The sequence below is a fragment of the Nomia melanderi genome, chromosome 3 (genome assembly GCF_051020985.1).
Source record: "Nomia melanderi isolate GNS246 chromosome 3, iyNomMela1, whole genome shotgun sequence".
NCBI classification, from domain to species: Eukaryota; Metazoa; Arthropoda; class Insecta; order Hymenoptera; family Halictidae; genus Nomia; species Nomia melanderi.
In genome coordinates, this window is record NC_135001.1 from 12,216,382 (window position 1) to 12,230,380 (window position 13,999).

General features: G+C 36.0%; 1 protein-coding gene across 50 annotated transcripts in view; it reads left to right on the forward strand.

The window, feature by feature from the left end:
- slo (calcium-activated potassium channel slo) overlaps positions 1-13,999 on the forward strand; it is a 162,025-nt gene that overhangs the window by 54,545 nt on the left and 93,481 nt on the right. The window lies entirely within an intron of this gene.

A 13,999-nucleotide genomic window follows, 5' to 3' on the forward strand; every position in this document is an offset into this window, starting at 1 on the left:
ATTTACTGCGACTTTTACTAATAATACGTCTATAGACGAAATTGGTAAGGCAAGCGATGACCGCGAGACTTACTCTTCCCCAGACACACAAGACGGTGAGCATTTCGAATGCACAGTGTTCTCTGGTCGATACCTCGATCATTAATTTTGATGCGAGAATTTTGATTGAAACTCTTGTCTTATGTGAGAAATTGAAATAGCACTGTTTATTGAACGATAAAATGTCCTCGAAATTAGTGCTAATTATTCCTAACATTTGGCGAAATTCGTTGCAATTTTTAAATTATTCAGTAAATACTGTTATTTACTTGTAGAATCATTTGATGGAGGGAAACAAATATACTTGCTCGAGGAGATAAACGCTCTAATTAGAATATTAAATTGCCTGTAAAAGCAGTTCTCCTGCAAACATACTATTATTTTTTAAATGTACCAATTTGTCCTAGTGTTATATTTAAAATGCATTATTTCTCAAGAAATAAGTATATATTCGTAAATGATCAATCGATATATCAATTGGTAACAAAAAAAAATAATTGAAATTACCTGTTACAAATCTGTTGCGACCGAACTTGAAGTTACAAGTTAGAATAATTATTGTCGAACAGAAATCCGGAACAGAGATTTATCGACGAATAGTTACAACGCATAAACAAATCGTAAAAGAGCAATTGTTAACATTTTCGAACCGTTTGTTATTTTCGTCGAGACGCGACGAGACTCTAAGAACGTTGCCAAATGGCGGAGCCACACGGTTTAAGGAGATATTTCCATTCGGGGTCGTCAGTTTTCAACGATTTGCGAAATACAACATTGTTAAGTTGTTTATACAGTAAGAGTTTTATTATTATATGCATATATTTGTTCGTGTTCCAAGATGTAATTTTGTGCAATTTTGACTATAATTTTCATTGAATTACATTTTGTGTAATTTTTGCAATTATTTTTATTGTTTACTAATTTATTCTGTACTTTCCATTGTGTGTTCAGTTTCAATGCCAGTCACGGTTTGCGTCGTTGTATTCATTTAGAAAGAAAGAAAAAAGCAGATAATGCTATTCTATATAAAAGTATAATAATTCTCTTCTAATCTAAAAGAAAATATAAACAAATTTTAACAAAATGACATTTATGTAACGTAGAAAATTAATTTTGTACTTACATTGATGATGGAGCTATAACTGTTACTGATATTGACATAATTTTCGTTTAAAATAGTACTGCTTTTATGTAAATTAAGATTATCTTAGGTCTTTTTTTTCCAGATGAATATAACCACGTAAATCGCGACAGTTATTGCTAATACATCAGAAAACATAGAATACTTTAAGAAATGATAAAAAGGATTGCATCAAAATTACAGGATGTCATTTTAAAACATTACCAAACATTTACACAAAACAACAATCTAATAATTTGTATTTTATAAATCGTTTAAAATTGATCAACTTGGAATAGGAAACTTCGCTTAACATATTGACCGTTTAGTCCAGAAGTCACTCATACAATCAAAGCAATTTCTCTATCGAAACAAACACCGGAATGTCAAAAGATTTCCCACAAAAAAATTCTGTTTGTTAGATACGTAAATTAGAAAATTCGACATGACGGTCAAAGTGTTAACCCTTAAGTGAGCAACCGGATATCGTTGCACCCACTTTTTTATTTCCTCCCCTACAATAAGTTACGTTCCTCAGAAAATTCAACAAAATTCTTTTGAATTTGCATTTCTCGAGACCATTTACAGCGATCTGTGCTCCGAAAACATCGGATCATCCCACAAGCAATCTCGTTTCCTGTATGCTAACTACTAACTCAACAATGAATACTTTTTATTTTAATTCTCAACGTATCGACCATCGTTACATACACCCTTTCCCCATTTTTCGATTAATATTTTAATGTCATCTTTGAAAATGTCGTTAAAAAAATATCTTACATGGTCAGATGGAAAACGACATTACTTATGGAATAACCTAACAGAACGCTCTTGCAAAACTATTGCAGTATCGAAGTTTGAAGAAACGCAAACGTTTCGGTTGCTCAGAGAAGGATCAAAATTCCTCGGAGTTGTTCTTTTGACCGTGTTCCCCGAGAATTTCGCAGTAACCTGTGCTTGATTGACTCGACGGGTTTTTTTTCCGCGCAACCAAGCAGCTAAGGTACCAGAGGACAGTGTCATTCGTCGTGGAATCGATCGCTTCGTTTGAACGACGATGCGCAGTGTCTGCGACAAGCATGCTGTGCGCGGGTGTGCGTGCATACGCGAGCATGTGTGGCTTATCGATCGAGTACTTACGTGTATTAACTTTAAGTTACGGCGAAAGAGCCCGGGATTCTTTTTTACCTTTTCTACCATTCGGACACAGAAATCGGACAGGTCTGAGCATCGCCGTTTAAACGTGGCCCACGTCTAGCGTAACGTTTATCGAGAAATGTCTCCTGAACAGAGGATTTTGCTTGTACACTCGTTTCACAGCGTTGTCGTAAAACTATCAATAAATATACAGCGCTAAGAATCGTAGCGGTTTAAGTCGCGCGATAGATACTCTTTACATAAATTAATTAAACATTTTTTAAATTAATGATCAAATAAAAGATTTTGTCCTCATTTCCATTTATTGCACTTACTTTAATTTGAGATATGTTTTATTGTATAAAATGTGCTGATTTTCCTTATTTAGTTTATGTACAAAGCTGATAACCTTAAATATTGGTATATAAAGATAACAACCTTAGATAAATTTGTTCTTCAGAGAATGAATCAATAACTTTTTCATTAATAATTAAGTCAAAATTTTTGTCTTTATTTCTATTTGTTATATTCACTTTTATTGGACATATGTTTCCTGTTTTATTATACAAAATATGCTATTGAGATTTTCTTTATTTACTTTATGTATAAAGATTGACTCTGAATTGGTATATAAAGATAACGACCTAGGAAAAATGTTATACGAATATAAATTTGTTATTTTGATGTTAATAAGTTTCTATATTTATTTTACAATGTATTATTATATACTTTCGTTTGGTTAAAGTTTTGTTGTTTTTGAGCGAAGTACTTAGATATCACTAGAAAATTGTCTACTACTATGGATCAAGTTATCAGTTATTATAAGACCAACAAATATTTTCTTTACTGAGCACGTGGCAATTGAACTTTGATTCATTTATAAAATGCCATGTTCCGTGAAAATTGTATGAATAAGAAGACAAAGATCACGAATGTAAGAGAGGAATTTTATTTTTGATAATTTTTTACTTATACCACTATGATTCTTAGTGCGTCGTATAATTTCTTTGAAACATGGCAGACTCGACAAACCTTACGTGGCACACAATGACCGTGGTATATACGACAAAAGTTTCCCGGCGGAATGAAGATTCGACTCGTCTTCTAGGAATATCTGACTGTCTCCAGCGACGAAACTTCAGTAACACAATCGAGAAATTTTTCTGAGGAAAAACGCATTTCGATGTTTCTACCCATTGCTTCACTATTTCGTACAATATAATTAAAGAATTTCTCGAATAGTTGAAAAATATTGTAAAGAACTCACGTCACTTTTTACAGTTTCTTTGTTTTATCAGATAAACGAATTGATCGGATTTGGCGTTCATTGAAACATTCAACTAAGAAGCACAGTTGCAAAAAGAAAGTTGTACAGGTTGAGAAACTTTGTGACCGAAATCTTTCTCGAAAGCACAGGAAGAAAACCAGTAGAATGTCGATCACAAAAATACTTAATAACTGAAATTTACTTTAGATTTTGTACCTTTTGACGATACATCGAAAAATTTTGCCAAAAGAAACAAAAACATGTATAAACCTGAAACACATTTCACACACTTCGAATAACCTGTTTCCTATTTCGAAACGATAATGTGCAGCCATTCAATCAATCTCGAATATCCTGGTCACAGAGACAAACAACATGATCACTTAAATAGGGCGCCAGAACAGAAACGATCTCTACTCGATAAGCAAAACGAAATAAGAAAAGACCAATGTAAGAAGTGAAACATTCCCGTGTCCATAATACTCTCCACTGTCAGCTTCCCGAGGAAGCTGACAGCGTGCCAAAGAATCAAAAGCAAATTAAAAACAAACAAACGAAAAAAGAACAGTCGCGAGTCGAGTCTTCACGAGGTCCAAAAAAACGTGAAAAAGAAACCGGCTGCGGTCACCGGGAGCAGCTTTACACTTTCTCTTCTCTACATCTATCGAATCGTACCTGTTTAAATTATCGTCCCATCCCCATGAGTCGCATATATGAGCAGCTTTATATATGCCACGACAGTAATACCAAAAAAAAAGAAAAAAACAAAAGATACAATCAAAATAAAAAACAAATGAAATTTAAAGAGACACTTCTTATCGGTCTTAAGAGAAGCATCTCGCGCTAGGTCGGTCCACCTGCACGCCAGCTCGGACCGTCTCGTCTTTCTTCGACGAGAAAACATGAAGGAAACGAAAACAATAAATAAATAAATAAATAAATAAATAAATAAATAAATAAATAAGTAAATAAATAAATACAAAGAAACCAGACAAAGACGTGAATGGCGAAAAAAAACGAAAAAAAAACAAACAAACAAAAACAATAATGAAATTCGTTTAGCAAAGATTGAGCAACGAGCAGGTTGCTCGGGAGTGTTTTCTGTGAAGAATAACATTACTGGCTACCTGTGCCTTATGCCTATACCTCTATGTGCGGCCGTAGTCGGAACCGTCCGCGACGTTTCGTGTGCAGCTAAAGTACGTGTCGGTCCCTCGTTTTCGCGCGTTTCGCCGACGTCTCTTGATTCCTCGCGTGCTGAACTCGAAAACGAGGCGCCCATCGCGCGTCGCTTTGGCCCCGTTCACGCTCCAACACGAAATTAACCCTGGCGCGTATTGCCCCGCTAGAATCTCGCTTCGTGATCTTCTTCTGTGATTGTGCAGAGCGGTTCATAAACGCATGCATCCGCATTTCGGGTGAATTTACAGGAATCAGTAAACGAATATCTTTGGAACTTGTGTCCTGTATACTTTACCGAGTTGTAAACGATTGAAGAAGATATTTGATATTCCTTGTAAATGTGAAACATTTCTTGCGAATAACACGATCTAACCTTCCATTTATCGTTTGTTAATCTCTACTTTTGAATAGAACGTAAACTATCTTAATGTATTATCTTAACGTATGATTTATGTAACGCTTGCGATCAGTGTTTATTGATCTGAATTGAACGAAATTTGAGACTACTCGGGTAACACCTGACGTTTCTGAAGGAGCAGCGGATTTAACGTTAAGGTGTACAGTGTATTGAAGCAAGAGGACATCCGGAATATCTTCTTTAAAGAAATGTACAATTCCAAAACTAAGAACGCGTACGACACAAATTCCTTTGATTTAATTTCGCGCGTAGATTCGCTTGAAGTAAGGACACGCATTTATGAATCACTCTGTATACCCGTTACGTTGCCGGACAACTGACATATCGTTGTGAGCGTGTCCGAACGAGACAGAATCGTTCGTTGATCTTTGCGATGAGAATAGTTTCTAGATAGTTGTATGTCGAGGGAACGCGTTTTTTAAGGTTTCCATTGTTTTTATTATCGCGCGACAACGAGGACCGCGCGGAAACGAAGCCAGACGGCACGAAACGTTTACAACGGGACCCGACAGCGAGCTTCTGTCGTCCTCGTACCTACACGCCTCACTCTGTCGTGAAAAATAAAGGATAAAAGAAAAGAAAGGAACGAAAGAAAAGAAAAGATAATGACGGGTCTGTAATGCGGATCGCGACTGCACCTTGCGCTTCAAAGTCTCTCGGGGGGCAAGGTGATTAGAAAGAGACCTTTCTCTGTACATACATACATGTTAGCTGCTTACAATTCCTGTTCTTTTTTTTATCTTCTTCTACGTACGCTGTCTCTTGACTGCGCAAGCTTCCGGAGAGTTTACTTTCATTCGCCGCTCACAGACAGCGAGTTCTCGAGCATACTAGGCCATTGTTCGCGATGGTACAGAATTGCCCAAGTTGCGACCCATTTCGGCTTTTTGCGATCGGGACGGCCGCGGATCGGAGTTAAGGGGATATTTCTATTCGGAGTCGTCGATTTTCGTGCATTTACTAAGTAGATAGACGATCATTACGTTGTTTGTAAATTGAAGATTTTATTATCATCTTGTGCATAGGTTTGGTCGTTCGCTAAAATCGCACACTGAAATTTTTATGCAAATTTCTCTATTATTCATTGAATTGTTATATATAGTTTGATTGTATGTTTAGTTCAGATGGTTGTCATGATTTGGAAAAAGTCTCATTTGGAAGAAATAATCGAAGGAAACCTTGATCTATACGAAAGTAATTATCTTAGAGTGGTGTAAATAATTTTTTTTAATAATTTGGCATATTTATGGTGCAGAAATTTATTAAATTTATACTTTCTTTAGACGGCAAAGGAGAAAGTGTTGCTGTATTGATCCGGCTTACAAGATAGCTACCTTTATATGGATTAACATTATTACTGATCTTTTCTTTCCAGATGAATACGACGACGTTAATCATGGCAGCTATTCAAACTGAACGCGCATCGGAAAATGTAGAATAGTTTAATGAATAGTAAAAGTAATTGCACAATAATTACAGTGAGTTAATTGGAAACGTTACCAAACGTCTATACAGAATTGTAAAATCTTTGATCTATAACAATCTGACGGTTTTGTATTTTGCAAATGATCTAAAATTGACGAATTCTGAATAGGAATGCCTCCTCTTTGAGTTTCTTTGATTTCTTTTTCGGCGCTGATCGCAAAAGAGGTTACTTTGCGGGTGGATGTCTCCGGGAACATGTTCGTTCGAAGGAGCTGAATGAGCGTGAGGCAGGATGCTAAAAGGATAATTGGAGCAGAGGTTTCTTTCAATTTTGTGAATGATTTTGTGATGTAGGTCGGGTTACCATAAATGGACACGATTTTTGTTGTAGCAACTTGTGAGTGAAGAACAGGCATGTGAAGGAAATTTTAAATGAATTTGATGGATATTTTATACTGAGAAAATTCTTTTTAAAACGTGGAGCGTATAACCTACGATGCAAATAGAAATAAATATTTGGCGTTATAAAATAGCTTTCAATTTTTGCTTAATTTGATTGTGTTTTATTGTATTTTATCTTTAATATTTTTTACTTAAAAAAAAATAACAAATACTTTTGAGAAAATTAATAAACATTTTATTTCTAATTTTGTAATTTCCTGAAACGTAAATGCTACATCTATTCGTTTGATCTACATTAAAAAGATTGTAAATACTGTGTTTCCTCGTTAGCCTCGTGGGACTCAGAAAATTAATAAACACGATTAATGTTTTCGCTCTTATTAGTTAGGAAAATAAAAGGTTTTCAAAACATAATACAAATTTTGGAAGGTTTGAAATGACTCGGTCACTAAAACACGATGCTAATCCAGGGAAACTGCGTTAACACTAGATTTACAGGCATTTATTGTACACTTCACTCTATTATTCCTAAACAAACAGATATTTCATACAGATCTTCGAAATTAGAACTTCGAGAACAGAGAACCAGAATGCCTGTTACAATTGCATCACTCAAAATTGACATAAACTTTCACAAAATAATGTTCATATGATTCGAATTCATTAAATCTAGTGTTAAAAGTTTCGTTTCTATTCTTCACTTATAAAACGTTTCTTGGACGGTCGTTACGCCGATTTACATCAAAGAAACAGTGAATAGTGCATAAGGCATCATAATTCAACCTAGAAAACAGCCAGATACATAGATCCATAAGTAGACGATGATATCGATCGTCCTCGATGTTTCCACACGCTAATCTTGCAAATTCAAACCCTTTCTCGACAATAGTCTTCCGGAAACATGTCCACCCGCAATAAAAGAATTCAGGGTACGATCTCACGCAATTACGGTAGAGGTTCGATCATGAATCGACGTCAAGGAGCTTCGAGACCGTAGAAACGATCCGCAGAGATTTGCTCGCGGCGGTGATCAGGTACGAAGTAGTAGAGAGGATCGTGGGGCGCGCAGCCTCGTCGCGCGTCTCAATAATGTGAGTCAGATTTTGTTGCAGCCGCGACGTTCTAACTTTCGCTGAAATTCGAACAAGAAAGAAACGAACAAACGAACAAACCAAACAGAAAAAAAAAGAAAAACCGAAATATAATTAGAAAAGTGGCTGGGTATGATCTTCATCGTATTTTAACGACATGTCTCAATACCATCCCTTTACGACACACTTTTACAGTCTGTTCTACGTTTCGATTTGTTCTTAATAACGCAAAAGAAAGAATAAAACAAAATAAAAAAAAAAAAAATAAGAGAAGGGAAAAAAGAATGCAAGAAAAAAAACATGGGAAAAGGAAAACAAATCTCGTCACGCTCATTGTCTGCCATTTTTTAACTTCTCCCAACCGAGGGTTTCGTGTGTATCGGGGCATCATCGTCGGACGCCGTGGTAAATCGAATCGTGGCTCCCGATTTGATTTGTCGCGAACGACCTCTTTCCAGCGGGTTACTAACTTCTGCTAGCAGGCCACCTTCTTGTAATCCACTAGCGAGCCTCGAGTCCCTGCATTTCTTTTGTACGATTTTTGCTCATTAGTTTCCTTGTCCACCGGAAATGATCCGTGCTCCCTCTGAAGCGAATAGGGGAAACGTTACGGAAAAATGATTCGAACGCATTGCAACGTTACGCAAGATATTTCATGTATAATAAAATTTATTTATTTATAACAAATTCAGTGCAAACGAGAACGTTCTAGTTGTTTCCTTTGTACGCGATTGGAGGCACGTATCTCTAAAAAAACAAACAAGAGAAAAGAGAAAGGAATGAAACAAAAAAAAAAAATGGCACGAAGTCTGACGATTTTTAAACGTAACGTTTTGATGTCTGTGCGAGCTTGATCTTTTGATTGTTCATTCTGTCTGGATGTCTGTCTGTTTTCTGCGAACGCCTAAACATGCTGTGCTAACGTTCACCGCCCCCCCTACCCCCGCCCCCGTTCAACACAAGTATGGCCGCTTTCTACTATTTTCGTTTTTTCTCGGATTGCCGCTGCAAAAGCGTTCGAAGTTTCTTCCTGTTTTCTGTTTCTTCTTTGTCTTCCTCTTACTGTTTTTCTTTTTTCATTTTCGTTCTTTTTCCTTTCTTTGTTTCTTTCTTTCGTTATTCGTTCTATGATACCGCGAACATCCCTCGACAATTCGATTCGCAATTCTCCGACGAGTATTCCTGCTGACTTATCTACTTACTTGTGGCTTTGGTGTGTGAACTTTCTTTGACGACATATTATTAACAACCGCACCGAAAGTAGGAGGAATCCGCGAGTCGATTTCACGGAATTCAGTTTCTCGCTCCAGGACGTGTTTTTTGGTCGCGTCTCCCGATTTTGGATGGGGATTGCGTCTTTTTACTTTTGCTTCGTATTGTTTGCGGTTTACGTGGAACGATTATTTGATACGTTACTTTCGAATCACGAATTTTTATGAGCATTGTCAAGGAAAGAACATTTGATATTTTTTATTCTTGATTAAAATGGTGATAATTCGCCATTTTCTTTTTGCCGTGCCCTGTACTTTTTGATGTTATTGATTTCATGTGCGATTTCTTTTTGTTCTTATTTAGAGATGATTTTATTTCGTTTGATGTAGTACATGCAAACGTTAATGAAAGTTAATGAAGTGATATTATTTTTAATTTTTAAAGTTTCATAATATTATAATAATTTTTTCTTTACTATAATGTTCAGGAGTCTTCATTTTAATCTATTAGAATCGTTCCTTAGTCAACTTTTAATTAATTATTATTTTTATTTTACTTCTGTACTTCGTGGGTTCATTACAGTGATCTGTATACGGTGTCCCTAAACGAAAGGAGAGCAATTCAAATACAAATACCTATCGAACAAGGTATTTATGAACTTTTTTGGTACAAAGGACTAAATTCAAACTCTTGTTGTTATATGGCAATGAAAATAAAAACAACAAAGTCTGTTGATTAATTTATTTCCTAATTGACGAGTGAAAACATCATAATCAAAATTTACAATAAAAAAATATTTATAAAATATTTCTAACGTCTGTTAAAAAATATTATCGAAAATTCACACTTTCCACCGAAACTTCAATGTTTATTGCTCTGACAATGAGTGTCCTCTCCTTTCGAGATATCTTACGAAGAATTCTATGAAAACGTTCTACACGCAAACAGCTCCTCCTACTATAACCTTCTTGTATTGTGATCTTATTTAATCGCAGTGTCTTTAGTTGCCTGACATGTCTAACAATAGCAAGAGAGTGCATATCTGTGGATGACTTGAATAACAACACTAAAAATTGAAGGGAGCACTATGAAGTCCAAACGTTTGAACCGAAACATCGCAACTTCTCTCGATGAAATCGCAAAATTCAACAGGAAAAAGAAAAAAAACAAAGAAAATGGAAAAACAAAAAGAAAAAAGAACGTTTACAGTGGGTTGTTGACTTTCGTAGAGTTTCAGCGAATAGAAAACATTTTAGACGTAGAATAAAATTGTAATTAAGTAGCGCTTCCTTTGCCGCAGACCTCTGTTACGAAGGTATTTACCAGCAACGCCGTAGACCAAAAAAGACCATCACACACACAATGGTGATGAAACACTTGGGGACGAAAGATTTTACGCGCGCAATGCTTGGTACGACGTTTTTGGGCCGCCAAACCTTAGTGGTCTGCTTTGCCCCAAATGTGCACGAAGAACAATGTTTTTTAACTTTATCTAGGTGTCTTAGAACGCTTCGTTTCTTAACAGTCTGTTAGTCGACATTGGAGTGCTCGAAGCTTTCTTTATTTTTTGTATACTATTTATCTACGCCCCCTTCTGCCCAGCTTTTCGGATTTAACGATGTAATTCTCCTCGTAATTTTTCCTCTCTCTATTTCTCTCTCTCTCTCTCTCTCTCTCTCTCTCTCTCTCTCTCTCTCTCTCTCTCTCTCTCTCTCTCTCTCTCTCTCTCTCTCTCTCTCTCTCTCTCTCTCTCTCTCTCTCTCTCTCTCTCTCTTTCTCTCTGTCCCCTCCCTCCCACCCGCCCACTGTTTCTCCATTTCTTAATTTCTCTTCCTCTCGTTCTGTCTTTCTCTCTTTCTCTCTTTCTCCCTTTCTCTCCTTCTCCCTTTCTCTCTTTCTCTCTTTCTCTCTTTCTCTCTTTCTCTCTTTCTCTCTTTCTCTCTTTCTCTCTTTCTCTCTTTCTCTCTTTCTCTCTTTCTCTCTTTCTCTCTTTCTCTCTTTCTCTCTTTCTCTCTTTCTCTCTTTCTCTCTTTCTCTCTTTCTCTCTTCTCTCTTTCTCTCTTTCTCTCTTTTTCTCTTTCTTTCTGTGTTTTCTCTGCCACGTTAGTATCATACGCAACTTTACCTTCGCCTTCTCATTATTGCCTCCTCGACAATTTCATCACGTTTCCTGCACCATCTCATCGACTAACTACGTTTATTAACTATTTTCATCTACAGGAGTACACAGCAGGTTGTGCTGGGAGGAAACCGACACGATTTTCCAGTGTTTTTGTCGGGATTGTTCAGTGCAAAAAATTCCGGGTACACGTCATTTACTGCTCGGTTATGGCGGAAATAAAATACCACGATACGCGCGTTGCTGGGACTTGGTTCTTATTTCACATTATTGGTTCATTTTTGCGTGTGCGAGGAATATCGATTTTGTATACACTTTGGTTCGTTCTTCCTTGCCTTTATTTAAATTCGGAAGATTTTATGCATTGTATAGGCATATCGCTGATACGTAAAATTTTAATGGTTATTCTTTCTAGTATCTTGAAGAAAAAGGTGTCAGGGTAAATTTCTGACTATTTTCAGTAATTTTAAATAAAAATATAAATCATTGAAATTATTGTGTAATTTTAGTTGAAACAGAATGGCCTTGAAATTTCGCTAGATGTGAAAACTATTAAGAGAATTAAAGAACATGTGTCAATGTAAACAAGTTTTAACGATACACGCGCAATATTATATTTCTGTTATAACCTTGTAGGAAATGCGAATAGAATTATAATCATTTTTGTTCAAACTCGTTGGTTCTTTTCCCAGACACCCTGCATTTAGGGTGATACGTGGGGTATTAGAACGAAGTTTTATTATATAGCTCGCAAATGATGAGTAAAGATGGCATAAAGTAAGTAAGAAATATTATTTTATATAAACATCAGCGTAAAAATAAAAGTTTGTTCAAGTAAACATAATTTGTCTTTCAGTACTACAAATGATTTATTCTTTTCAAATTATTGTATATTTTGTATGGAATAATATATAGTTTTATCAATAATAACAAAGAAAAAATAATAATAATAATGTATAGTAATAATCTTTGGCGGATATTAGTCATGCGTCTCTTGATAGTTTAGTGACTCACACGGGGGAAACTTTGGTTCTTAAAATAAATCAAAAAGCCGCAGATGGTGACCATTATAGTCAAGGATGGTCCTAACACGAATCAAATATCTATTCATTAATAACTGGCCGCGAATTGTTTTTTAACCTGCCCAACATTTGAATTTGATGAAGCTAACAAGAAATTCGACGAAACGATTAATAAAAATGAAAAGAGTAAGTCGTTTACAGTGCAGAATTACAAATTCTTCTTCTAATTGGACAGGCTTAATTTTTAGTTCTATGTTTCTATACATTTCTTATTTATTTTATTTAAAAATTCTCAAACGTGAGTTTAATACTCTGTCAGAGAAAAAAACATAAAATAAATGTAAAGGTGGCATAAATTAATCTCCGCCCTTTCGTAATCTTCACTCGATGTCACAACTGCTTAAAGATCTATTTAACACGCTTGCCACTGCACTTTACTGACTAACTTAAAATGTAAGTATCATCCGAATTCCAAACATTTCATTTCACGAACAGCCGAGCTACGTTAATTGATCGCAAAAGTGAACAAAATTTAGCTGAAAATTTTCAATCGAATACTTAGGCACGAACATATATTGTTACCAATAAATTAGATTCATTAATATCTAATACATTACAGTATATAGAATAACAATGAAGGTTTAAAAAATTCTGTAAAACGTCATTTTAAGTATATACATACAAATATCCTCGTGCAGGGTAACGAAATAATCGAAAGATCGCGGTGAAAGTTCCACTTAACTTTCGTTCTCGAACGAATAGGCCACCGCCTGGCCGGCGGCCATGTTGTTTTCATGTTTCCGGCGCAACAGTCGCGGCTAGAGTGATCAGCGCTATTCAAGAAACGAGAAACGACAAAATAAAAACTAAGGGGAAAAAAAGAAAGAACAAAAGCAAAACTAAAGAACAAAGGAAAAAGTGGAAACGAAAACGCAAACATAAACAAGGAAAATAGTGGGAACGTATAGGTCGTTGCTCCTGAATAATGTTGTAAAAATGAGTCCTGAGCCTCGAGCTTTGAAAGCTGTAGCCGTCACTTAAACCTTAAGAGCTCGAGACGCATCAAACGGTTTGATTCTACGAGCGTAAAGACTTGAGCGTTGAAGGCTTTTAAGGCTCAGATCGAGTTGCCAAAGCTTCAAAGTTGAGCCCTGAAACTTCGAAGACTTAGCCATTAAAGTTAAGCCTTAAAGATTCGAAGACTCAAGTTTTATAGGATTCTAAGCCTTCAAAACTCAGCCTTCACGGTTTAGCTTTAAAGCTTCGAAGACTCCAGCTTTATGGAACTCTAGACCTTCGAAACTTAAAAGACTCAAGTTGAAGCTTTGAAGACTCAGCCTTTAAGATTGAAACTTAAAGCTTCAAAATCCCAGCTTTTAAGGTTTAACCTTAAAGCTGCGAAGACTCTGCTTCTACGCTTTAGCTTTTAAGCTTCCAAGATTTAGCTTTTAAGGTTTAGCCTTGAAGCTTCGGAGGCTCTAGCTTTATAGAATTCTATGCCATCAAGACTCAGCTTTTCAAGCTGAACTTTGAAGCTTCTAGGACTCGAACGTTTTACAACACTA